Source organism: Doryrhamphus excisus, linkage group LG5 (assembly GCF_037039965.1).
Source record: "Doryrhamphus excisus strain RoL-2023G ecotype Guam linkage group LG5, RoL_Dexc_Guam_v1.1, whole genome shotgun sequence".
NCBI lineage: Eukaryota > Metazoa > Chordata > Actinopteri > Syngnathiformes > Syngnathidae > Doryrhamphus > Doryrhamphus excisus.
The window spans coordinates 21642424-21669978 of NC_136361.1; the positions used below are offsets into that span (position 1 = coordinate 21642424).

General features: G+C 38.7%; 1 protein-coding gene across 3 annotated transcripts in view; it reads left to right on the top strand.

Moving 5' to 3' along the window:
• Nucleotides 1–14061: 14061 nt before the first annotated feature.
• LOC131105506 (zinc finger protein 516-like) overlaps nt 14062–27555 on the top strand; it is a 39323-nt gene continuing 25829 nt past the window's right edge. For 2 of the 3 annotated variants that reach the window (XM_058053665.2, XM_058053668.2), the window contains exon 1: nt 14062–14319. The gene's annotated coding sequence lies outside the window, so the exon portion shown is untranslated. Of the gene's footprint in view, nt 14320–16827; nt 16958–27555 lie in introns of those variants that run through there. The other variant, XM_058053666.2, reaches the window with a different exon arrangement.

Below are 27555 nucleotides of genomic sequence, written 5' to 3' on the forward strand. Positions count from 1 at the left end.
GGAATGTATGGAATCATGCAGTGCCCTGGCCTGGACTATTTCTTCCACTTGCAAGTTTTTGTTTCTCCACCTGCCTCTTGAAGTGCTCAAAGAGATTAAAGTCTGAGAAGTTTTGTGGCCAACGACCTAAAATGTCAATGTTTTGTTCCCCGAGCCAGTTATTTCTTCCGCCTTAATGCAAGGTGCTCCATCATGCCGGAAAAGCATGAGTTGCCACCAAACTGTTCTTGCATGGTTGGTAGAAGTTGCTCTCAGAGGTTGTTTTGGTACTAGTCTTTATTTATGGCTGTGTTCTTACACAAAAGTGTGAGTGAGCCCAATACCTTGCCCGAGAAGAAACCTACCACATGAATGATTTCAGGATATTTTATTGTTGGCACCACACAGGATTGATGGTAGAGCTCACCTTTTCTTCTTCGGACAAGCTTTTTCCAGGATGCCCCAAACAATCAGAAAGAGGATTCATCAGAATAAATTACATCGTCCCAGTCTTAAGAAGCCCATTTCCTGTACATTTTGCCAAACCAGTTTTGTCAAAATGAAATTGTCATAGCCTCTGCAAGTGGGATTGTTAGGAAGCCAAATAGCTTTCTGGGTTAACACGCTAAAATCATGTTGTGGAACTCATGAGCATGAGACAGAGGCATCAATGCTACCAAGATCACCACCAACACAATGATAGCAACGATACCAACGACAGACACGGCTACACATGAATGAATTAACAGTTTTCTCAAAAAAATAATGAATTAATCTATAATATTCTTATGTGCAACATAAGACTGAGCTGTGAATGCTCAATGACGGCGAGAAATCTTATGATGACCTCTGGAATGACCTTGTTCACCAAGATTTCACATCCTGCCAGTGTTTCTTCTCCCAGGTGTGGCACAATTCTCCGTTGCATCCCCACAAAACCAATCATTCCTGGGCATCATGGAAACAACATGTGACAGCCGTGGTCGCCATGGGCAGCCTCCCTTGTGACTGTCCGCCACAAGGGAGCATGGAGGTAAAGTCTTGCATGGCAACACTCTTAGGGCTTCTATGCCGCTCCTGTGAGTAAAGAGGCAATTCACCACATAATGTAAAGCATAACAATCACAATAATGCGATTTTTTGGTTAGTACAAAGGAAATTCTGCAAATTCCAGAAGAGAGAATGAAATGTATACTTCATTTGGCCAAATTAATATAATAATAATTATTTACTTTTTACATTTTTTTAATTAATGTTTATTTTTATTTTTTATGAAATGTATACTTCATTTTGCCAAATTAATATAATAATAATTATGTACTTTTTACATTTTTTTATTAATGTTTATTTTTATTTTTTTATGAAATGTATACTTCATTTGGCCAAATTAATATAATAATAATTATGTAATTTTTAAATTTTTATTAATGTTTATATTTATTTTTTAGTTTTATTAATGCTGACAATGACAGTGGATAAAAAACACTGTTGAAAAATACTTTTCACCAAGGGTGCCTCACAAACATATCTTAGTCTGCAAAATACACTATACTCTATACTGCACATTATAATTAAGGGCATGCCCACTCAGTATTATTGGCGTCTTCAGTGGTGTGGGCACTACATCGCACAATTACCTATTTTTTTGTCTGTTAAAACAAAAACAGAATCCAAACAGAGTTGTGTTGTAAGACTACTGCAATACTCTTTATCACCTTTAAATAGACATGTTAGATTTTACAAGCAATGTGTGATTATATACTTGATCTGCATTTCATTCACTCTTCTATTGTTTCTCATTGGTTTTGTCTCTGCCTACCTTTGTCTCTAGTGCAAGTATGTCAGCGCACCGTTCCTCTGTATGTACCATTTAGCCTCCCACTGGGTGTTGCAGTGATCACAGAGAAGAGATAATACACGGCATTACACATAGACAGCCTTACAGCCAAACAAAGGAGCACACATTAATGCAAACCAAATGTGGGCGCTCAAATATAAAGTCCAACTCACTCTCATCTGCTTTTGCAGGATTGCAGGAGTGCTTTATGATCAATAATGCATGGCTGTCCATCTTCAGTAAAGATGAAGCCCATCCAAACACCAGAGGCCATTTTTATGCCACTGAAAGTCAACATGGAAGTCGTATGGCTGAAACAAATACAGTATAACTGTAACCTTTTAACTATTGATTAATGATTGAAGAACAATATTTTAATATATATATTAACAACGATAATGAAAAGGCACATTTTTGATTATTTTGACTGAAGGCACACAGAATATTATGTTATAGGGCTGTACCGTATATGCATGGTATATATCAAAAGAAAGGTTAGACTCTCATTCTGTCCCCTCAATGCTACAAGACTTTGTGCCGCACTTCCTGGTTCTTATAAAGAACTAGAGTTCTTATAAAAGGCACTTGGGTCATCTTGTGGCCGTTTTTCTGTCTTAAAACTGCATCAAACGGCAAAAAACACAAAAAATGCACAGTATACATACAGTACATCGTTGGGAGCAAATGAGTTAACTTGCTTTAAATGTAAGTGGTCCGATTTTAAAAAATATATTAAAATTGTGCACAGACTGTGTACCCTTATTGCAAGCACGTATTCCTTTGTGAGTGTCTGAATACAAGTGGGTCATTCTTTAACTACTTTAACAAGTAGCATTGTTATGTTTCAGTGTACAGTAAATACAGTACATACTACGTTCCATCTTTGTGTTATTTATTTCATTGTCTCTGTGACACACTTTTGCACATCACAAAATACAATACAACCAAACCCAGAGCCGACACAGATTCAGGTGATGTAATACAGTCATTCTTGTGTTACATTTGCACAATCGCAGCCATGCATACTGTATGAACATTCCTGTATGCACAAGTCTGTAAAAACCGGAGTGCTTCTGCACTGAGTATGACACATAAGGATAATCATCCGCCTACCACATGAAGCCATGGCCCCATGACAGCTTCGATCAATTAGACACCATTAAGGCTGGTCCCAGAACAGCCACAGAGACTTCCTAATGTCTTTTTCCTCTCTGTAAGGTACTAACAGAATCTCTCTCGCTCACCCAAACCTAATTACAGATAGAAAAGCATCGTATGAGATGAAAAGCTGGGAGATGCTTTGATGAATGGTGGGCACCAACTCAAAAACAGAGCAAACAGGTAATTAACATGACAATGGGGATGATGCCAGAGTCTCAAACAAAGACACAAGTGTGGTTTAAACTGCAGAATTGGAGGTTGTGCAGATGTGTTTCACATACACTCGCCCAGAAGACAAAAACACAGAATTTACATTGAAAGAGATAGCCGAGGTTGAAAACTCGTGATGCTCTGTGTACGGTAATTCTTTTACGGTGATAAGTGAGGGGGAATAAATTAGAGCTCTGCACACATCAGCAGGGGGTGACCAGACATTTAATGGGGGTGTTGATATCTTGTGCCGAGATAAATAATTAATGCTTGACAAAGTATACCTCTTTCATTTTTCATTACTGCATATTTATGGCCCAGTCATTAAGATGTGATAGCAGTATCAGTTTAAAATGTCAGGTGAACAACCTCGAAAATTACTTCTCCATTTCACACGAATAAGAATTTGCAAGATGAACTCAAGGAAGAATTTGTCTATTATTGAGTAAAAAAAAAACAAAACCTTTAAATTAGCAATTAATCACTATTTACAGCTACACAGAACACTGAACAGATGATGGTGGAACCCAATCACTATACTTACCTCTTGCAGGTACAGTTTATTTTACGACAAGCACGATTGATGATTTTCATGCATGTTGCAATTTACATTTCAAAACTGGAAATTTTGTATTTTGAAGCATTGTCAGTATTTATGTTGTTGTGCATCCTATTGTTTACCGTTTACTTCCAAAAGCCCCAGCATGTTTGTGTTGGAAAGTGGATGCTTCTAGAATGCAATGCAGCATGTACTATTTAATATATTGTTAAAAAAAACAACAACAAGTCCCCAGTGTGATCTGTAAGCAAGTTCAATTGTGTTCCGTAGTGTTTCATAGAAGTAGAAGTGTTAATATAATTAGATTTTCACAAGTCTTCAGTGTTTCTGTATTCATATCAGTAAATCAGTCAAAGGTCATGCAAAGGTACTGTAAGCTCATATCAGCCAAGACAAGCAGGACAGCCTAAGTACTGTTTTTTCGTGGCGCCACATCAGCAGAGATGCCAGTTTATCATTTCCTGTGCATAATTCAAGCTTCGTCAATGTCAAGGAATAGTCAAGGGGCGATATCTTTGCAGAAACTAGCCCCAATCAGTGTTGCAAAACAACTATTTAAGCTGAATGAAGGGAAGAAAAACAGCTTTTTTAGATACATTTCAAGCACAACCTTGACTTCAACACCTTTTTTCTTTTGCTTTTGTGACAGGTCAAACAGCTAAGCAACTGTACTACAGCAGAAGCAATACAAAAAAAGCATTGTTTTACATCCTTCTGCAAGTAACATCCTCCATGCTCTTCCACTTTCTTCTTAGAATAGCAATGACTTCTACTACTTCTCCTTCTAATCTACTTGGACTGCTGACTGAATAATTTCACCATCTAGTGGTACTTGAATAGTGTAGTACAATAATGGGTTTGCTATTTTTAAAGGTAACCTGACTGCAGTTGAATCAGCATTAAGGGTATTACTGACATCGGAGGACTATGCCTCATAATCAGGGTCCACATCACACTGCCCTCAGTCTGAGACTGTTGAGGTCACAATAGGAAGCAGCATGGTAACTAAGCCCTGTCCACGCGTGAAGATTTTTTGGGGGGGGGGGCAGCTTGAAAACAAATCATGTCCACACTGTGCCAGAAAGTATAAGTTAAAAGTTAAAGTTAGTAAATAATTGCGTCCAGTTGTGACCGGCGCTGTGAAGAGACACGCAGACAGAACCGCGTGACACACTAAACCACAGAAGAAGAAAGAACATTATACTAGGTCTGTTGTGTTCCACTTCCCAGGGCTCATCTAGAATTTCCAGAAGTGGAATTACATGGAGTATAAGACAACAAAATATCAGGGGAATGTTGACTGAAGTGAGTCATGAAATCATCGTTTTTGTGTAGGTTGTCTACATGAAAACAACAAGCCGGTATTTTCCGATTTTCACACTCCGAAACCCATTTTCAAATAAAATTGTTTCAGGGAACCCAAACACAGTTTCCATGTGAATGAGAACCTGAAATTATAAAATACATACAAGTATAAAATACATAAAAAAAATTATATGCACATAAAACAGGCACCTCCTTACTTATTTGACCAGTGTGGCCAAAACTACCAATCCAGTGTTGCCCAAAGTGTAAAATGCTAATGTTCCCTTGGAAGGAACCAGGGGATTATTCTCCACGGCAACATACCCTCCATGAAGCCCAAAGTGTGAATAGTTTCCCACCTCTGCCCGCCTCAATTATGGTATGTTAACATACCATACATATGTATATATTCTTTGACTCCTGCATTACAGCAGAGGTACGTATGCCTGAATACCCCTGTTTACGCCTTAATATCCGAGAAGCATTTAATATTTTATGCAGTGTTTTGAACTAATTTGGCATATCGACCCATTCGTGTTGATGGACTCACCTTGCTCACAAATATCCCCACATAAGGGCTGTGGCATTTGGTGGTGGGCATTATGTCATTATTATGACCAATTAAGGTTAAGGTGAAGTGAATTGGCGTGTAACCATGTTTTACATACAAGAACTACATTGTGTGGAACTAATCTGATCTGGAAATGTTGTCGGTTGGGAATTTCTGCCTGTTCATTCAAAAAATTTTTTTTTTAAATATTAATTAGCTCAGACAGTATTTGATTGCCAATTGATTCACATCTGTCTTAGTACTTATACTGTTTTTATTTACTGCATGGATACTTGCTTAAGGCAGTTTGGTCCACACTGTTTACATTTGCTCATGCTACTTGTGTCAATAGTGTCTTTGCATGCGTTGCCCATGCTAACCCAAGCTAACTTTGTGTCAACCCCAAAAGAAAGTGAATAGTTTTGAGTGGTAGTTCTCAAATGGTCACTAATATCCCCACATAAGGGCTGTGGCATTTGACGCCCAACTTCCACAAGCGTGGTCTATAAAGCATTGAGGTGCTGAACCGATGCACAGAGTGAACTCTCTTCCTGGCTGCCAAGGAAAACAGACACGCATGCACATGGAAATATATGGAGGACATGAGAGAGTGTTTTTCTGAACGTAAAATATTTCTTGTTTTAATCTCATAAAATGTTGTGACACCAGATCTTGTGAAAGCCTCAGTCATACATTTAATATAATTAATGTAATTAATGACAGATGCCACCTCGTGCATCAGAAATAGACTAGAAATCATCCAAAATGTTGGGAAAACCGCAGTAACACAGCAGAATAGAAGTGATGGAACAAGGAAACAGATTGAAACACGAATGCTCAGTTTGAGTGCAGGCCAGTGGGGGCCAGGAGAGGGAGGACCAATCATGCCCAAGTCCAGCCACAGCCTGGTGTGACACATTCAGTCTTTTTAATGAGTATAACCCAGACCCTTAAATATACCCTGTTCCCCTTTTCCTGTTCCTTTATTTACAGTACGTTGATGCAATGCAATGTATTTCACCGCCTCACCGAGATCCAGTAAATAAATCCTTGATAGCCACACGGTTGGAAATACACAGCAATTCTCAGTCTGTGGCAGAAACCTGCCAGTGTGATTAGTGTTGTGTACAAGAGTCCTTTGTTATAGAGTTCACTCCAACAGCCTCACTGCTCTGAAATCACTTTGCAACCACAAAACTCCTTTCTTACAGCTAACAGAAATACTGAATGTGATCAGCCGCATCACAATGCGCTGACTCCCACTATTGAAACAGATCACATCATTCTATACAAAAGGAGAAAACAAAGACAAGCCCTTGTTACGGCTTCTTTTTCACAGTAAATATTTTATCCACACATTCAGGCTAATTTCAAATTATTTAACACTTTAGCACCAAGATAGTTAGTACAATGCATTTGTGTGTTCGAGACGCAGGCTCCGGGACTTCCACTGCACATTTGTCATGCTTTTAAGTGATTTTCAAATAAGACAAATGGATGTTTTGTGAGGGAGATGGGAAAGAGAGTGGGGCCTTCTGTGTCCCCCACCCAAACCACAGCATATAGAGTTGTGAATAGTGCTGTGCGTCATCAATAGTCATTAAATCAGGAGATACACCGCAGGCACTTACAATATGCTGAAAAAGGGTCAGAGGTGAAAGGTGAGGGTCATAATGAAATCATAATTCAATAAACAAGCTGATGTTTCAATAAAAGAAGTATTGATTGAAACGTTGACATTAGTTTGTTAATGTTATTTTTTTATCTTGAACTCGTTGAATTTGATAAAATTCAAATTCAACAAGTTTCCTCATTCACTTTACTGCAGCTGACAGCAGCATCCGCAGCGAAGAGCCACTTCGGGGTGCAAGACTTCATGGCAATTTTATTTTTATGAATCTGTTAATTGAGCAGCAAAACTAAGTTCCAGATTGCATTAACACCAATTTATCAGTCAAAGCCCCTGTAAAACTACAAGCAGCTCGAGGGGCTGTGGGGTGGGCATTATAGTGAGTGTGACCAATTAAGGTTAGGGTGAAGTGAATTGGTGTGTAACCATGTTTTACATACAAGAACTGCATTGTGTGGAACTAATCTGATCTGGAAATATTGTCGGTTGGGAAAAAAAAATATTAATTAGCTCAGACACTATTTGATTGCCAATTGATTCATATCTGTGTTAGTACTTATACTGTTTTTTATTTACTGCATGGATACTTGCTTAAGGCAGTTTGGTCCACACTGTTTACATTTGCTTATGCTACTTTTGTCAATAGTGTCTTTACATGCATTGCCCATGCTAACTCAAGCTAACTTTGTGTCAACCCCAAAAGAAAGTGAATAGTATAGAGTAGTAGTTCTCAAATGGTTTGGCTGTGGGAGAAACCATCACCCAGATTTTTTGACTTGTAGTATATCACCGGTGACTTACCCCTCATTTGGTCCCGTGCACCCAGTTCTGGTCAGATTTCAGTGATGAGGACTTCATGTAAAAAAAAAAAAATCTGTACCGTAAAACAAGGTTATAAGGGACGGCGGAGTAATAAGGGACAATATTCGGGGTAATAAGGGACAATTTTTGGGATTTTTTAAAATGTAATTGTAATGTAATTTAATTCATAATTTCTGCATTTTCATGTTAAACATGGAAGCTGCTTTGTGTTGTTATTTTCAAAGAAGCATATATTCTTGAAGAAATCGTTCAAAAAACATTTTCCCGAAAATTGTCCCTTATTACCCCGCTGTCCCTTATAACCCCATTTTACGGTACTATCCCTTTAATGACAAATTGCAGAAAACCCAAATCTGCCAGCACAAAACAAGTATTATCAACATTCCAGGAACAATACATTGTCATCCACAAACTCCAAATAATTTTAACAAAAAGTATTCATAAAGGGTTTCACATTTTGAGCAGTTACTCAGGAACTAATGATGAACTATTAAGGAACTAATGAGTGGAGTAGTAACCGAGGAACATGCATAAAAAGTCCCATTCATAATAAAAATACAAGATGAAGGCCAGCAACCTGCAACCCACCAGTTGAGAGAAAGCTTCAACAGTTCAAGCGCCATAGTCTCTTTGAAATAGTCGTGTCCAATCAACAATGAACGTCTTTGTCAGTTAGATGTTTGCGCCATACGATGCTATCAAAACCAAGTGAGGAAATGTGTTGCTTCATTAGCAGCACGTGGAGGGCTTGGTAAATTGGGAGTAGAGCAGAGCTTCATTCCAGACAATAATGCAAGTTAAGTCCTTCAGGGCAAGAAGCTACAGAGATAGCCAAACAAAAGATAATCAATATCATATGGTGCGTGGCCCGGAGTCTAGACCAGCCTCCCCAACATGCTCATCACATGCCTCTGAGCGAGGTCTATCAGCACATTCAATGTCAGACACAATGTCAGACAGGCAACACATCCGGCCGGGGCAATTATGACACAATTGCGACACACATGAAAACACGCTCCTGTAATATGGCAGTTCTATATACAAGGAATCACATGAGTCGCTATGAACAATGGGATTTTTCATAAATATTAGCAGTTATGTAATGTATCATAATATAATTACTCAATGTTTTCTTGTGTGCTTTGCTCATTTAAAAAAAGAAACTATTCACTTTGTGTAGTCATGTGAATAAGTTCCCCATAAATGCCGACTCATTTCAGTCCCACGGGCTATGTAAAGTGGAAGTGATGCTAAAACAAGTCTGTTCAAAGGATGTAATGCATGAGAAAAAGCAGCCCTGCAGGACAACCTTGTGATTCTTGCCAGTCAATACAGCTAAAAGTAATCATATTTTCTTCTTCTTTTTTGTAAATTTAGTTCTATTTGAATGAGTCCTCTTAAAAGTTATTTATGACCTGCAACCGGCTTCTGCAAAAAGTACCAAACCAGTTGTGTAAAGGTTCTAGTCCAAGACATTTGATAACAAACTTGCCTTAGCCAAGGTCATATCTCGGTCAGTGTTTAAAAATAGTTTTTTTATAGGTTGAAGCACACTGCTAATGCTGGGATGAGTCCAATGTTTTGTAAACACCTATCAGGTTGACACTATGAACCTACTGTAGTGGCAGTGATTGTAAACAATATTTCCGATAGCTATTTGTGCAGTTTTTTTACGCCTTTCCAATGTGAGGACAGTGCATTTCCTGTGCAGGCCTCATCTATGAGTGGTACTTTACTTAAATATGTTATGTTACAACTGTTAACTGTAACTAAATATGTAATAATTTCACTTAAAAATAAAATAAACCATGCATGTCACGGTCCATCAACAGCCGTCATTTCTTTTTAGAGACTTATGGCATCCTTGAAGAGGTGCAGCAAGTCTATAGAATGACAAGATTTGATGACGAAATCCCACTTCCGATAAAGTGCATGTATATAGTAGAATCATTCTTGCCTTAGTGTTTGTGCAACCTATTTTCTTTGAACATGCGCGGCAGCCTTTAAATAAGCCTGAAAGTACGTGTTTGCATTTGTGCACTTTTACATGAAAGAGGGTCATCAATCCTCTTGAATAGCTACGTGTGCTTTTTCACATTGAATGTGATTATGGTTGCATATGGCCACACTTACTTCTGCATCTCTGGTTTGAGTGTGTGTATGTTTTTGTGGTGATTATTCTGCTGCGATGCAGAGAGAGAGAGTAAGGGAGGGTGAAGGAGGAAGAGGAGGACGACTGAAGACAATGTCAGCGCTGCGGTATGATCCTGTATCTGCCTCCTGCAGTCACAGCTGTTTAAAATGCACTACCAGAGACACACACATACTCTTTGCACCCCCCCCCCCACACACACAGGAAATGGCCTCAATCACTGTAGAACACAGCCCCAGTTTCTCATTCCAGATGGGATTATGATGTTATTATTGCACGATTACACCACATAACTATATTAGAAACTGAACACAACCTGGGACATTTCAATCATTCACCTTTCCTTTATACTTGGATTTTTCATCAACCTCCCTGCTTGTCACACACACTGTACACACTCTGGAATAATAGCAGAATTAAACAATTTACCTTTATCCTCCCTGCTGCTGGTGAATTACTCTTATCAGCATGGCGTAATTATGTTTGCCTGGTGATGTATTGTCATTATCTGTGGAAATGATTTGATGAAGAGTCAGTGCTGCAACAACTTTTTGGGTTATTGGATGTTTTTGCAGGTGGATGTTGTAGCCCAGCTGAGAGCTGAGCACTGCTAAAATAGCATGAATGATGATCGCTCATGTGGGTGGATACACCCTCACTTCCCCTCCCCACCCTATGGAATTTGATAAGATGGGAAAGGAAAGGTGGACAAAGACTAGAAACTGGAGGGGGGCTAAAAATAAAAGGGATGTGAACATTTCAAAAAGATGGGGAGGAGAGTGGCAGGAAATGGAAGGAATCCTAAAACTGTCTCAGAACAAATCAACAAGACACAGAAAGAGAGAGTGGGGAGAACACCAGCATGCAGACATGTTGTCATTCTTCTGGTGGCGGTGCTCGAGGGGGTAAGGGGACATAAATGCACAACAAAAAAAAAAGCATATTCAACGTTTCGTCAGCACTTTTACTGGATTTACACAACACGCATATTTTTCAGATAATTAATTTCTAATTAATTCTGTTCAGATCCACTACACAAAGAGTCCGAAGGGAGGTGTTCTTATTTTCCTTATTCAAACGACGTAATGTGATAACCCATAAATATTGAATATACAGCAAGATGTTGGCTACCCATGAACTATGCATAGCATACAAACTACGTGCATGCTCCCATGGTTGGCGTTACACCCCACACTCCGTTTCCACCATCACCGAGTCTCCCTGAGGTATCACCATGAGGGCTTGTCTTGACTCCTTTGCCAGCTGACAATTAGCCTGCAATTGCTAATGCACTACAAGTTAATTGAACACAAGGGGGCTGAAGGTGTCAGTCATCGGAGAATGCTTATCTCAGAGATGTAGCCCTTAAATGAACGCTTAGATGGAATGACCTTGGTAGAACCGTTTGGAAAGACAAATAAATTCTGACATTGACAGAAAAAATGGATGATATGATGGTAGATAATTGTTTTAATCAATGTGGGACACACGGTGGATGAGCGGTTGGTGCGTATACGGCACACAGTGCAAAATGCAAAATACATGCATACATCTTGAGTATATAATGCTGGTCTTAACCCCGACTTTTCAAAGGTGAAAGTTCACCATGTTACGTTTTGTAAAATGTAGAGAAAAGTGCATGTTCTAACGACAAAGAGGTTTCTTCCCGGATTGATTCAGAAGGAAGCAAAGTGAGGACATTGTTGGTGTATGTTGTGGCTGACATTCATACAGCAGGGAAGCTTGTTTTATACAGACTGCTCTCTTATAACAGGAAGTATCTAAATAGTGACTCACACACTGCAGGAGCGAGAAAGAGCAGAAAAGCTCTGTTGACTGTGTTCCGACCATGTAACACTTACGGGTGTCTTTGTCATCATATTCAAGGGTGTGTTGTTGCTGTCTTGTGAGTCATTACATTTGGAAGGTGTATCAGTTATGCCTAACAGAGGAAATACCATAAATGAAGCATGTATGTGGTTGGTAATTGTATGTGTTCAGATCAGTGTGGCTCTCTGAATTGGACATTTTCTGGGAGGTCTCGCACATGTGTTATGAAGTGCTATTTACACAGCTGACTTGATCATATTACATTTGTGACTTACTTTCATGTGCTGCTGTGGAAGCCCTGCAGTCGGCTGCTACAATGCATTATGCCTGCCGTTACTAATGAAAGGCCGGTCCCTGATAAGTCATCTGTGTGTCTTAAGTTACTGGCAGCAGCAGTCAACAACATGTCTGTCTCGCTGCACTCATGCTGAGTAAACATGCCCTCTGCAAAACATCCCAAACACTGTGGAGTGACAGTTATTACACACGACTGCACGGACATGCTGGCGCACACATTTGTGTGTCATTATGCCAGAAAATATATGTGTTTATCAGACCTGTCCATGTTTCCACTTCTTACTTTATCACAGTCATCTTCCTTGTTTCTCCAGAAATTCCAGTCTTCCAAGAGAGTCACTTTAACCCTTTTCTGACTGACGCTTATGAGACTGGAGGCATATATGACCTAATTAATCACCTCGCTTTAGTTATTTGAGTAAGTTATCGTAACACATACGTATGTCCTTGGTGAACCTCAAGGTAATGAGCTGCAGTAAGTAGACGTGTTATTTTATTATTGTAGTTATGTAAAAGACTGGCTGTCGGTTTTATTTTAACACAAAGCACCTTGTAACACACAGGTGACTAATTAACTTTACATAGATTAATTTAAAGAAGTGAATTAATGTGTCCGGATATCATCTGCATATGTTTTAGTGTTACAGAGCAGATAAAAAAAAAGGTGAATTGACATTTATACTTGTGCAAGCTGATTTAATTTAAAGTGGAACCTTGGTTAGTGTCATTAATCAATTCCAGAAGGTCTGACTCTAACTGAAACAGATGCTAACAAGATCAGAAGTAATGCAAATCCAATTAAGTCAAGACAAAACGAGTTTTTGTTGTTTTACAAGAGTTTTAGATGGCGACATGTGCAGTTCTTGCACTACAGAGTTTCTTTTTTTGCTCTGTGTGTTGTCTTCTTGCAATCTCATCAACATGTAATGGGTGTGTTTTCATGTAATTGTGTGCTGGGGGTGGGGGGACGTGGCCATGAAGGAGTAAAGGGAAGAGGGAGGGGGTGGATGGAGTGTTTTTTGTCAAAGCAACCTTTCCCCCCAAATGATACTACCTCCCTGTATAATGTTTGCTACAGGCGCAGTTTAAAAAAATGTGCCAAGTTTCTGTTTTTTCTTGAACTAATCAGATCAGTTCATGTCATTGTCTTGAAATGAGGAGGTGTTACATTTGATGAAAACCGTAGAATTTATATTTGCATACAAAAGTGTGTACTGAGACAAATGTTGGTTATAGGATCCTCTTAATTGTGTGACTCAACGGGCAGGGTGGCAATTCCGTTGGATGAAAAAGAAACAAAAACACATACACATACACACAAGTGTAGTCATGTATGCCTTCGGCGATAATACGCTTCGGAGCCAAACTTTATTTTTGTTTCGTTTTTGTTGCTATTACTTTTCGAATGTGTCCTCGAAGTCTCGCTTCCAATTGTGAGACTTTCACGGACAAACTCTAAGCTCAGATATTAACTTGAGTGCCGTGAATCACACATGGCAAGTTTCACGAATCTATTAGTTTTTGTTCGATAAGTAACCATCCACGCCATATAACAATATTATTATCGATTTCCAACATAACTATATAACTATATAAATGACATAACAGCTTAATGTGCACTTCATTCTGCACAGCAACCACAGTTGACTATTAAACCTATCGCAAGTCTTTGAATGAAGAAATGAACTTTTCGTAGCGTCTGTGAAGGCAGCATCAGTGGAACGACAGAGACAAGAGAGACACACGGAGAGTGGAGTGAGAGAAGAACCTGTACTCTTCCACAGCATAAGGAGACATGAATCCAAAACACATATTAATCGTTCTGCTCAATTTTTGCAAAGTGGGCTGCCAATAGCCTCACCCGGAGCCACATAATACCCACTCTTTATCTTCGCTGGATTTGGACTCTTTACATCGTTTTTTTGGAAAGGTGCACCGGTCTTTTTTTCGTGTGCGTGTGTGTTGGAGCTCAACGGTATTTTAACTGGTAAGGAAGTGACTAGATCATTACGATTACTGTTTATTATTTTGGCGTTGCGTTCATGTCGTAATGTATTTTTTTCCTTTTAATATCCATGTCCTATAAGAGGACTACAAAAGTGATTGAATGATAGTAAAGGTTATTTTAAGGCAGGTTTGACTTATAGGAGAACAAAACCAAACAATATATTGGGTTAAAATCAATAACGGCAAAAGTCTTAATGGTAGTTATTACAAAGAGTCTTTAAATAGCCATCCTCCCTCAGGGACAAGGACATTGGAGTTAGTTATGCAAAACATATGTAAGAGAGAGCGAACACGCTAATACACAAAATAGTCCCAGTGGATATTGTTTTACAGTTGATCTAACAAGCGATCAAGAATTGAGGCGTGTCCTGATTCCATGTTGATGTTCTTGCTTATGACAGACGCACAGCATTTCTATAAAAGTTTTAATGAAAAGTACACACAATACTCAAACTGACTGTGTTATTGTTCAACAATGTAACGACTACAGTGTGCAGTACCCCACCTGTGTTGTGTGTGCAATGCTATGTGCAATGTTTATCTCCTTTGCACACTTGCTGTGAGAAGAGGTATTTATTTCCTTCACTGTCAGGTCACATCGAGAAAGAGAAAGAAGGGAGGGGAATGGAGGAAGAGAGACAAGAGTGTTGTTTTGCAGACAGGATTACATTGTCTCCCATGTAGATCTCGGACATTATTTGCTGTTGGGTTTTTTTTTTCTTCCAACTGCTGCCAGCAGCTCTCACTGTATGATCACATAACAACCAGCAACACCACACACCAGTAATTTATGATTTATCTCAGCCAAGGTGAATGAGTCAATGACAGTCATCTGTTCTTTCATGGTAATGTTTAGTCACCAAAGCTTTATGGAAAATGTGAATAAGGATTTGGATATTTTAGGCTCCACATGTGATGCTGTGTAACACAATTGTGCAGAAGTTGTGGAGCTTGGAGGACAGAGTAAAAGATGGGATGTCGCCCATGTTGGTGTAAAGCTTTTTGTGGTTGACACATGACCAAATTTCGAAACCACAGTTGCTGTTTGTACAGAACACCTTTTCACCGTCCAAACTTAAGTTTTAAGATATTGCAAAGTATTTAATAAAGCCCGTTGCATCTCTTTTTATGAATGCTGCACACATTCAGGTTTTGTCAGTGGGTGTGTTTGCCTTTTGGATGCAGTTTGTGTGCTTTACATCCCTGTGCTTATCATGATCAAACTTTCAACTTTGCCATGACTCTTTATCTTTTCCAAAGACTTGACTTTTGTAAGGCAATCCCCCCCATCCCCACTGCAACCTTCCCCCACCCAGCCACGCACTCATGTAAACACATTGCGTTACTATATCTTTTACCTATATACATTCATGTTTTTGTTTACTTGCTTCAGAATGTCCAAGAAATGTTTTATTGGTGTGTAAAGAAACAATGAGGACAAGGCCAGGCTTTGTGATGGTAGAAATGCATGTTTAACCCATGTGAATGAATGGAGCCTCACATTCCACAGCGGCAGGCCCTTTACTGAATGGCAGTACTAACGCGGCTGTTTTCATTACTCATTACTGCCTTGTGCCTTTTCCAGCATGGGCATAGTCATATACCTTCACCACAGTGAAGGAGGTTGACGTCAACAGAATATGCATGCAAATAAAAGCATAATCATCCATAATCTATTCACATACTGTATTTACAACCTCCACAGTCACTTCTTTTGTTTCGCTCAAAGTTGAAATTTTTAGTTTGCATCATTCCCACCCACTTGACATCACATGCAGCCCACCCATTTCATTGACTTGCATGATGTCTGGTTGCTGTATTGCTGTTAAAAATGGGCAAAGTTACATTTAAAACCACATTCCATATACGACTCTGAGGAGTTTGGATTGCATCATGCACACTTGTTATTTTCACCCAATTTACCTGTAGATAAAGCTGGGCTAGTTGCCAGTTGGCTAAATGGCTGTAACAATTGTGCAGAAGCCTAATTAAGGTAGGTGCTAATGTTAATTATCATTAAATGTGTTGATCAGTCGCTGTTTTCAAGTGTTTTAGCATACATCATACTCATGTCGTCAAATAAACTATTTACTCTTCTGCACACTCCACTCCACTCTAGTTTTTGTGCAAACTGGACGTGTTAATGCTAGGTGGTTTAGAACCGACATTAACACATCCAAGGATATGGAAAAAAACAAACTTCAAACCACAAGGCAGATGTAGACTGTATTTCTCACACAGACTTTCCTATAAAGCTGTTTTTATTGTCTTCCTTTTACAGTAGAGATTGAAATCTATTTGCTACACTTATGAAAATATTTTTTCCAAGGAATGCAAGTAATATGTTACACAGCTCTGACTACACAGTTTCGGCTCTGCTGTCTATTCACTAGTGACAACATTGATTCTCTGCTGCATGGTGGGGGTTTCCACTCTTAAAGGGCAATCTCTCTGTGTTAGCCTCCAAACACCAAGCCTTTGGATTAAATTATAAATGAGCCCTCTATGGGAAACATTGCATTCTGCCATGGAATCTAAACTTAATGCACCTATCACTGTGGACTATTCATTTGCTGGGTCATTCCTGGTTGACAAGTTTCTTGAAACTGTACTAACAGGTGGGTATATAATCTCTTTATTTGGGTCACATCTGCGCCCTCCCCTCCCATAAGGATCAATTGAGTCTATGCCAGGCAAATCAGGTAGTACACTGTAAAGCCAGATAGCTCTCCACATTAGAGTCCAAGAAATGATTTAGTAATCAGAAGCTTAAGATAGCAGAAGGGTTAGAGATGGTGGGGGGCAGGGAAGGTGCTGCTGTGGGGATTTAGGCATAGGCACATTTTAGTCTTCACCCTTGTTGGCTGTGAGTTGAGAGAGGAATGCGTTGTGTTGTGTTATGTTCAACTGTTGAGAATGCTAGTATTGTTTAATCAGTGCTAACAAAAAATTAAAATGTGTGCTATAATTATCGTAAATCTTATGACAAGAAATGTGCTACTTGCGACTAGCCTGACCCCCGCTGGCCTACGCTCACACTGAGCATTGCCTCAGTCCATTTGCGTATGCCATTATTTCTACACTGCAGTATTATTGCAATGTTTGTGACTTTTTATTTTGAATCGTTCTGTTTATTTCTATAGTGCTGGATTGTCGCTGCCATTATTTACGTACATGTGAGAAGCTACCATAAGAGCTTAGCATGGCTCTTTTCTATGTATTAAAGCACTCCACAGCAAGAAGGACTATAAATGTCGTTAGAATGTTGTATTCTTGTGATAAACGATGCCAAAGTTTCAGATAATTTGGAAGTGAGCTCTTAAAAGGCTAAAACCGTTCCTTTGCGGTGTCACAGAGGGACGGACTTTCTTATATGGTTCATACCTAAGAATTATTTTGCACGTGCGACCAATCACAGCGGAGTGGGCATACCCGGAGGCGGGCTGTGGGAGGAATAAATTAAACCAGACAGTTTTATCAGGAAGCACAAACAAAGGAAATACAGCTGGAATAGGTGCAGATTCTGCAAAATCCCAAAAGTTTTCTGTGTAGGTTATTGTGTGTTGCTGCTCTATAGGAGACCACAACTCAATACAAAGGGTCGAAAACTTTGCATAATAGATCCCCTTTAACCAAATCATGTATTACAGACAGCAAAACCATTTGATCTAGTTAATTTAAGTGGAACAAGTAACTAATGTAACATGTTTAACTCTTTATAAGAGGGAAGAAACTGGTACAATTTCCCTTTATATGCTGCAGTTATTCTGTATGGCCTCACACAGATGTCTCAAAGGAGTAACCAATAAAAATAGGGGGTTTTATTTATACAGGTGTTATATGTCATTATCAAAAGTAACTGTAGCTCAGTGTGGGTGTTTTGCCAGTACAAATCTGGCAATGATGTTTTCTAGACAATGTACAAAACGTAATAGCCAACACATACACGTTCTCAGTTGTCTAACATTACCTTAGCAGCAAATGTGAAACAATGAATCACAGCATTAATTAAGGGACATCATGAAAATGTCCCTTAATTAAGGGACATGTGCTTAATGATGCTGTTGAATGTTTGAGTAATATAGCAAGTCATTCAGTGATATTAGTCTCGGAAAGAGCATTTTTCATAAATATTTGAGCAATGAATCTGGCTTATTGTGATAGCTAACTGCTGTTAAAAAAGTTTTACCATTGCATTAATCTACTTCTATGCTAATGTGACAAGAACATACATATATGTGATGTGTTCTTTCTTAATAGTAGTACATTTAAATCTCTTTAACACCTCAGCTGACAGAGAGGTGTGTTTTCAGTGAGGACTGCTTATATGCCTGGTGCTGATGTTTTCCACAATCATCTGCACCTCAGTGTGGGTGTGAATTTGAAATATTTGCAGTTTGAACTCATCTCCACAAATAACCTCACTGGAACAACCCGCCTGGTTAGCACATGATATCCACTCCAATGACAATGGCTACAGTTAAGGATATTGCAGTGTTTGCCTTGCAGACATTGGGGTCTCTGAACAAACCCAAGGTGTACCTCACTGAGAGTGTAATAATCTGATAATTTTGGTGGATATCCATCTCATTTATCAGTGTTGTTCTGTTTGTTTTCACTGGGGAGAACCTGTAAGAGATTTTGAGCGTGCATTCAATGCAAGCAGATTAAAATCTTTTTGATACTTTTTCTCATAGATTGCCTAAAATGGCATTTTAAAGAAAGAACAACCTCACTTTACATCCAGTCCCATTACTACATTCACATTTTCCAATATTTATCTTGCATATTATTGATAAACAGATGAAACGGCAATTGACACACAGAAAAGCTATCCGAATGTGCAGGATTAACGAACTGTTCTAATCAGTTTTAACCGACATAGTGATCATAGTTAATAGATTTCAGCCCGTGTCTATTATGAACCAGCGCATGGCATTGTTGCTGTGATTGCTGCGGGATTAAAGAAGAGAGAGAAATAAGCTTAGCTGGGAGAGAACCACGTGGTTGTGATCAGGGATTGAAAGAGAGAGAGAGCAACAGCACTCTTCATCCAGCCCAGATGTCACTGTAGTAAACTAACACAATTGATTCACAGCTTTGCACGTGCACGTGCACATACCCATGCACACTCTAATTGAATATCATCTGGCTTCTGTTACTTCATCGATTAATTGACCATTAGAACCATTACAAATTAATGCTATAACACTACATTTTATGTTGTTGGATCACACCAATAAATAATAGGGATTGATATATTAACAGTAAAGCAATCATACATGTACAAGCATACATCTTTTATGAATTCTTCAGACTTTTATATTTCTTACTGTAGGTCCGTAATGCCCATGAAGCAAATACATTATATATTTTTGTGATAAATGAGTGTATCATGCAACATTTGTATCCTGCATCCTGTCTACCATTTCCCTGCATTCATATCTGATGTGCTGCTAAAAAATGTAACACAATAAGGTTTTCTTTGTGTGTACATTCTTATGAGTCCATATGTTTAGCAGGCGCGATGGTGGCTTTTCTTAGGGAGGCAACTTAGCACCTAAACTTAATCCAAACTCACAGCAGCCCAGAGGGCATTAAGGTTGAGTGGGGGTTGGGGGGGTGGATGTTTAAGCAGAGAGCTCCCTTTTTTTTTTTTTTAGCATTTACTCGTTTGTTTCTGTTATTAAATAGACTTCACATTTATGAAATATGCCATTATTAATAAATACCATTATGAGGTTGGTTATCTGGAGTTTTGGGGATTATGTGAAGCTGATTTAAGCAACAAAAAAATGTAGTTAACATAAGTTAACACTTTTTCCACGTTACAGCAAAACATACTGTGCAGTGTTGTGAATATTGTGCTAGTATGGATTATAGATATCTCTGACACCAGCTTTTTAGGCTTTAAAATCGATTCTCAAATCAAAATATCAATACTTTGATACTTGAGTCATTTGAGGTAAAGTAGGACAAAGTTTGGATGCATTCACATAAAAAATGGTGGCAACAGTTATGGCATTCTACCTGGGTGAAGACATGGATGACCATTCCAATAATTAAGGCAGCCAGTTATAAACCACTTAGTGTAGTAGTCTGTTTTTCTTATGTGTTTTCACATGCAATATTTATTTTCCAATAATCCCCCAAAACCAGTCATTTAGTTATTTTACGGAATGAGGTCTGCACACTGGTACCCTCCTGTCATACACAGATGCATTCATGCACAAATTCACTAAAAGCATCATGGCAAGGTTAGGCTGACATCGGTAGCTAACGATCAGCTCTTGTGTGGGCCGAATGATTAGCTGCTGTAGCCTGAAGACATTTCCAGCTTGTTTCCCTAAGTTAGTCAGACACGCAACATCACTGGCATTCAAGCTGCACTATATCCACTCTCTCGCTAGCCTAGAGAAATGACAGTTGACTGAAGGATTATGGGAAGATTGTAGACTATGTGATGTGGTGGAGTGAAAAGCAGAACAGAGGCTGTTGTAATAAAGTGCTTTTCATATTCAAATAGAGTGTCTATATTAGTATAGTATGTGTGTGTGTGTGTGTGTGAATATCAAAAGGTGACAGTAACATAAATAAAAGGAATATAATTCTGGACAATATACAGATTATCTGTTGCACGTGAAACACATGTACCTGTCTTTTGTGTCCTTAGACGATACTGTCTCATTTATAGTACAATGAATGGGAGGGTTACATGATGCAATTTGTATATAATGTAGTTCATGTGTGATTACAAGTCTCTTGTTAGAGCATCAATTATCTGACATTTCTTCAAAATTCACTCTCAAATTTAATATAATGTGTAAGCGGTGTAGAACTAACCATAAATAACTTGTGATTCGCCACCCTACTTTATGAGTTAAACTTTATGAAAGTGTCAAAAAGGTTTGACAAAAGTCTTTCTGTGCGTAATGCACAAAGTCACTGAACCTATTATGCTAATTTTAGGCGCTTGGTATTGAGTTATGGACTACTATAGAGCATTACACACAATAACCCGCACAGAAAGCTTTCTAGATCTTCCAGATTCTGCACCTTTTCCTGCAGTGTTTTCATGGACTTCCTGCTTTCGACCCAAAACGGTCTGTTTAATTTGCTCCACCCCCAAAGGACTTCCACAAATGCAGGTCACCCCATATAAGGAAGTGCGAATAGCATTAACACCAGTAGAAGTCTGTGTTTTTAAAAATTCAGTAAAACCGAGCGTGCATAGCCATCCAAAACCTCTTTCAGGGCTCACTTCAAAATGCATCTGACGCTTTGGAATCTTTTAACACGATAATAAAACATTATAACAACATTTATAGGTCAGGAAAGTGGAAATAGCATAATAGCCCCCCTTTAGTTGAGAGTTGTTTTGATTTGTTTTGTTGTGTTGCGGCATAAAATCTCGGGGTGTGTTAGGAAGTTTTGGTTGTCGTGAGGCAGTGGCGGGATCAAGTCAGGTTTGAGTTCATTGAGGACAGAGGCGAAGAGATAAAAGAGTGGCTAAGTTCATGCGGAATATACAGATACAGTACACATGAAACTTTGCCTGCTACCTGTTACTTATGTTACCCTTTGGCATTAATTGAGGTATAAGACTGCAAATACTAGGCTAATATTTGCTCATACACCAGACTGTTGCAGATTAATTTAGTTCATTTTGTGTTTACTCTGTGAAGTAACCACCAGCCCACTGCTCACATGTGCAATAATCATGGGTGATATTTGACTGGAGGCAAGATAAGAATACAGGTTATGTATTGTAGCTCAAAAAGACACATGCAAATAGTGAAAAATTTACGGGAAGGGTGGATTTCTTATGCAATTTAAATCTATTTTTAGTTTAGTATTAAGTATTATAATCTTGTTTATCATCTGCAATAAAAATAAGCCTAGAGTATAACTGAGTATATATTTTTCATCTCCCCATTATGTGTGATGTCTCCCACAGATTGTTTACTTTGGTTGTATATCACTTTTGTGTTTTGGGGTTTGCTACTCCACCTCAGTTCCCAGCTGCCTCTCTGTCTGTAGCTTGGGGGCCTTGCAGTGAACTATACAGGAAAGAAGAGACCAAAGACAGGCAGCCTTTTAGGAGCTCCCCGCTCCTCACCTCAACCACAGTACACACAATCCCACCATCAGCAACACCACCTTTTCCACTGCCTCTTAAATCTTTTCTAAAGAATTCCCCAGAACAGTTACACCCTCCCTTTAGCTATCCCTTTGGCCTCAGTGCCCTGTTCCCACATTGTATCCAGATGTGACGAGGACAGCTGAGGAGAGAAAGCCCTAAAGGCAAGGCCTCCTGGAAATGACCTGACTTTATATTTTCCTCTGTGACGTTTTTGACAATAAGCATGTCATAATTTCTAATTCTGATTCATTTAAAAAATAATTATTTCTAATAATTTTCAAGACATTGTGGTTTCACACCACAGGTACACACAATATATTTGTTATTAGGTTAATACAATTGCCTGTTTTAATCAAACCACTGCATTGTTTTTGTTGCAAAGGCAGAATTGCTGATGCAGCAAACTGAGTGCATGACTACATAGCCTATGTTTGATGTCTGCTGGGGGAATATTTATTTTCACTAACGTTCTTTCTCTGCACGAAGATAGCATTTCCTTCACATTATGTCATATTATGTTATTGGCCAATTCAGTGATTCCGTCCACGTTTCTGTTAAGGCGGAAATCATTGTGCCCTAAATAAGTAACATTTAATTGTGACAAAATATCATAGTACCGTTTTTTTTTTCTTTCAATACATAAACAATACATAGACAATACATAGACAATACATAGACAATACATAGACAATACATAGACAATACATAGACAATACATTGAATTGAAGCATCTGTGACTCAGTTGAGGAAGTAGGACTCGGGCTTGTCTGTTCACTGTGCTATTTTAAGATGTGAAGACAGCTAACATCAGAAAGCTAAATATTGTATATTGATTTACATCATCAATTAACTGCCCAAAACCTTTTCATGTTAATGATTTATGCATTTATATAGATTTTCATAGATGATATTGCTACTCCATCAGGTTTTCTTAACGATGCGGGGAGTACACAGGCACACATATTTAAACACACTATCATCCAAGTGGCTTTAAGTCGCTTTAAACTGAAACCTGTGATGAAAATCTATTGCTTTATTTGGCTGACTGGCTCTGATCATCTAATCCCGTATTGCTGAACTCTATTTAAAGAGTATGGTTGCTAATCCCATCAGATTGTACCTGGCCAGCTCCAACATGAGTCAATTAATAGTCGTAAGAAGGGTCGCAAAACCCAGTCTTCCTCCAAACAAAACCATGTTTAGGATATAAACCACTGGCCACTTCTAATGTCCTAATATCATACATTTGGGCCTATTTTCACAAACATGAACATAGTGCATTTTTAAACTTCATGAGGTTTTTAAATTTCTTTCAAAAACAAAAGAAAAATCTCACAAATTATATTAATTTCAACAATAGACCTGCAATATGAGTGCCATTAGCAGCTGGTAGGCCTGGGTTTGAAAAACGTAGGAATACAGTCGTCATTGACCCAGATATCGTATTTTAGGTGGAGATTTGTGTTGGGATGTTGTTGTTTCATTTTCAGGATTTATGGCTCGCTTTTTTGTCTGTAGGAGAGACTGTATTTGTGATTTTCTTTTAAGTCTTACTAGCAATTTCTACAAGTGAATATGTTATAAATCATATTTTATGTTTGGCTAATACACCCTCCTTTTGTTAAAAGAAATGCTTATGCTATGCAGCTGCAATCCATCTGGACATGTTGGGGTATCTTCACTTAAAACTTAAAACATGCCCAGACCATCTGTCACTTCATAAACAAAAGGTGGCTCTTTGGCCTAAAAGTTTGCTCACCCCTGTTTTATGGCACATATTTGTGGAATAGTATTTAATATGTGACATTATTAGGTACTTCTAACATATACCCACTGTACTATCCTACCTTATACAACATTTACTGTGGTAATTTATGTGCATCACAGCAGTTCAATCAGATTGAGATATTGCATACTTGACCTACATTAGAAGTTCATGGTCATCTTATTGTTGCCATTTAATCATTAATATGACAAGTGTACTGTATGACATTGAAGTGGACATCCTCTCACTACATTGTATAGAAGTATTGTGTTGTATTTCAGGGCATATTTCATACTCTTTTTCCTCAGCTCATAACCAGATACCTGTGATTTTTGCTGTACATTTAACTGCTGATTTTAACGGGTGTGTAACAGAGCCTGTCATTTTTTTGTGGTGGCTGACTGTCTGCTTGGCTTAGTTGATAACTGTTATGCTGCTTGGCTGATGTACAGTAGGTAACTCCCGTTGGAACGGTGTGATCTCACCAGGGAAAGCATAACGTAAACACGACTGCTTGATGCAACATTTGCCTTCCACACAGAAGTCCTATATTTACACAACAGGAACCTGAAAGGAGCTCACGTTTGACCATGGTTTCCATTATTGTTAAATAAAAGAAAGAATAATAGCTCTTTATTGACAATTGACAATTTTTCTCAGTTTTCTTTCATTTATAAATGAAAGCAAGTGATGACGTTTTGATAATGAGAATGCAACTTAAACACAGAACATTTTTAATGATTGGTTAACTGAATGGACTTAATTTTCTAAATTTATGACTGTAACTAAAAACTACACGCATCGACTTTCCCTCAGTCTGCCACCAGCTGCTAGTCATAGCTTTCACCTAACACTAGGAAGTATCTGCTCAGTGCTCGAAGTACCTTTTACCTTACCTTGGCCTATCCCATTTACCTTTATTACATTGTATCCATCCTGTAATTATCTTCATTATTGTGTGTGTGTGTGTGTGGTTTGTTGGTTTACAGCACACACACAGAACAATGAACACCTTTCTAAAAATTTCATTCATTCATTCATTCATTCATTTTCTACCGCTTAAGGGTTTATCTTAATATTTTTGGATGTTTGGAAGGGATTAATTGGAATCACATAATTTTTTATGGGAAAAATGTATTTGGTTTCCAAACGTGTCAGTTTTTGCCTGACCTTTTGGAACAGATTAATGACAAAGTCCGAGGTTGCACTGTACTAAAGCTCTACTGTATATGCCTGTAACAGTCGGTTTTGCAGGAAGCACAAATCAAAGGATATACAGCTGGAATAGGTGCAGATTCTGCAAAATCTAAAAGGTTTTCTGTGCAGGTTATTGTGTGTAGCTGCTCTATAGGAGGCCACAACTCAATACAAATGGTTGAAAAATGAGCATAATGGTTTTTAGTCAGACCTCTCATAAATTTCATTCATGAACAATTGAATACACTGTATTTACAAATGTATTAGTGATGAATATGTTATGTACATATGCTACTTTTCCAAGTAAGTACTTCACATGGCAGTAATTGTGTAACTTTTGTACTCCAAATCATTATTCCATTATAACAAGTGGAGTAAGGACAGTTTTTAGTGCGGAGCCTTCTTTCCTTAGTCGGTGGCAAAGAGTATTACTATAATACTACTTATATTACTGTTGTTATACTGGTAAAATGTTTAGTTTGTGTTTATGATGGCCATTTCCACCAAAGCACAGCCCCTGTCCAAGTTGCTCTTTCCGTCCCCTTGATCTCTCTCTGTCAGCTCTTATTCTACCACTCCATCTCCTGCTGTGACTTTACATCACTACTTAGCACTTATCTTTGCTCTGCTGCCTCCCGTCTCTCCTGTCATTTGCTCTGCCTTTTCTACTCTCCTTGACATGCACCTTTCTCTCCTTCCGTTCTTATGCTACCTTGTTTCAAACCTGGCTGGTTAGAATATGAAGACTGGTTTGTTATTCTCAAGCATCCCAGTTCACTACAACACTATCATTATCATTCATTCACAGATATCAAGCAGGGAATCAAATCTGATGACAGCTACGTATCTATGATCTTACCCTGAACATGGAATGCTTGGAACGAAATCAAACGTAAAAGTAAATCAATAGCTGTTATCATTGGCAATTTTTAAGTAATATAATTCCTTGCCATGTAAAGCACTTTAGGCTTTATATTTGCCGTGGCAAGCTACATAGTGTATTTTCAGACAGTGTTGTCTTATTGTTTGTGCTACTAAACTGCACATCAACCAACACCAACAACAGCTCAAATGATATAATAGCCTCTTAGTCCATTTCATTTGCTTGGAAATAGAAATAAGAGCGCACACACTCGCTAAAGGACACTTTGGGACATCAAAATCATTTCTGATGTTGTGAAGGACAGGTGCGTGTATGCTGGCATGTGTGTGTGTGTGTGTGTGTGTGTGTCGGTACTCGCTGATGTCCGGGCCATCTTGCCGCAGTGGGTTACAAAAATAAAAAGGGTACATCAGTGTGACAGTGTGAAAGACTGGTGGGTAATGTTGAGGTCGGCGGTTTAATTACACTTCAGAGAGACTGATTTAGGTCCGCTTGCAGAGGTTGTTTGGGGCTGCAGACGGATGGGGGACAGCAGAGAAGAGTGGGGAGGGAGAAGACAAGGAGAGTTCTGAGAGGAGCGGGCATTCTGACATTGAGTGAAGAGATACAGGGGAGTTTCAGTTTAGATTGAAATTGAGCACCGTTACCTGGGATGTCTCATCCCCTTTCATTTCTCTTATGTCATTAATTTGCAAAAACATTTATTTCTTTCACATTTGCTCCTACCTATGTCACATGATGTTATATTATACTATATATGAAGCATAGTTGTGTATTGGTAAATTAATTGAATCTCTCCACTTCATCTGATCGTTACACTTCATTCCATGAAATCAGGAAGTTGGATGTTCAAGGAAAAGTCCAATGGAATACTACTTAAAGAGGCAAATCAATTCAAATCAGTTTAGTTAGAAATATTTTTAAAGGGGTCGGAGAATCTTTTGTGAATGTTCTGAACTTCTGTTGTCATGTCATATTGAAAACAATTATTCTGCCCAGAGGACTTTTGTCGTCGTGAATGTCCGTTTCTGCTCAATTTCCTGTATGTGAGGCCTTAATGCTGGGATTGAACCAACAGCGCCTCTGTGAGTTGTATACTTTTTACCAGGGGTGGGCCAACTACGGCCCGGGGGCCACATGCGGCCCACCAAGCGTTTGAATCCGGCGCGCCAGTTGCTTTCTAAGTATTTCAACTTTTAACATACAAACTGGCAACATGACTTGCAAG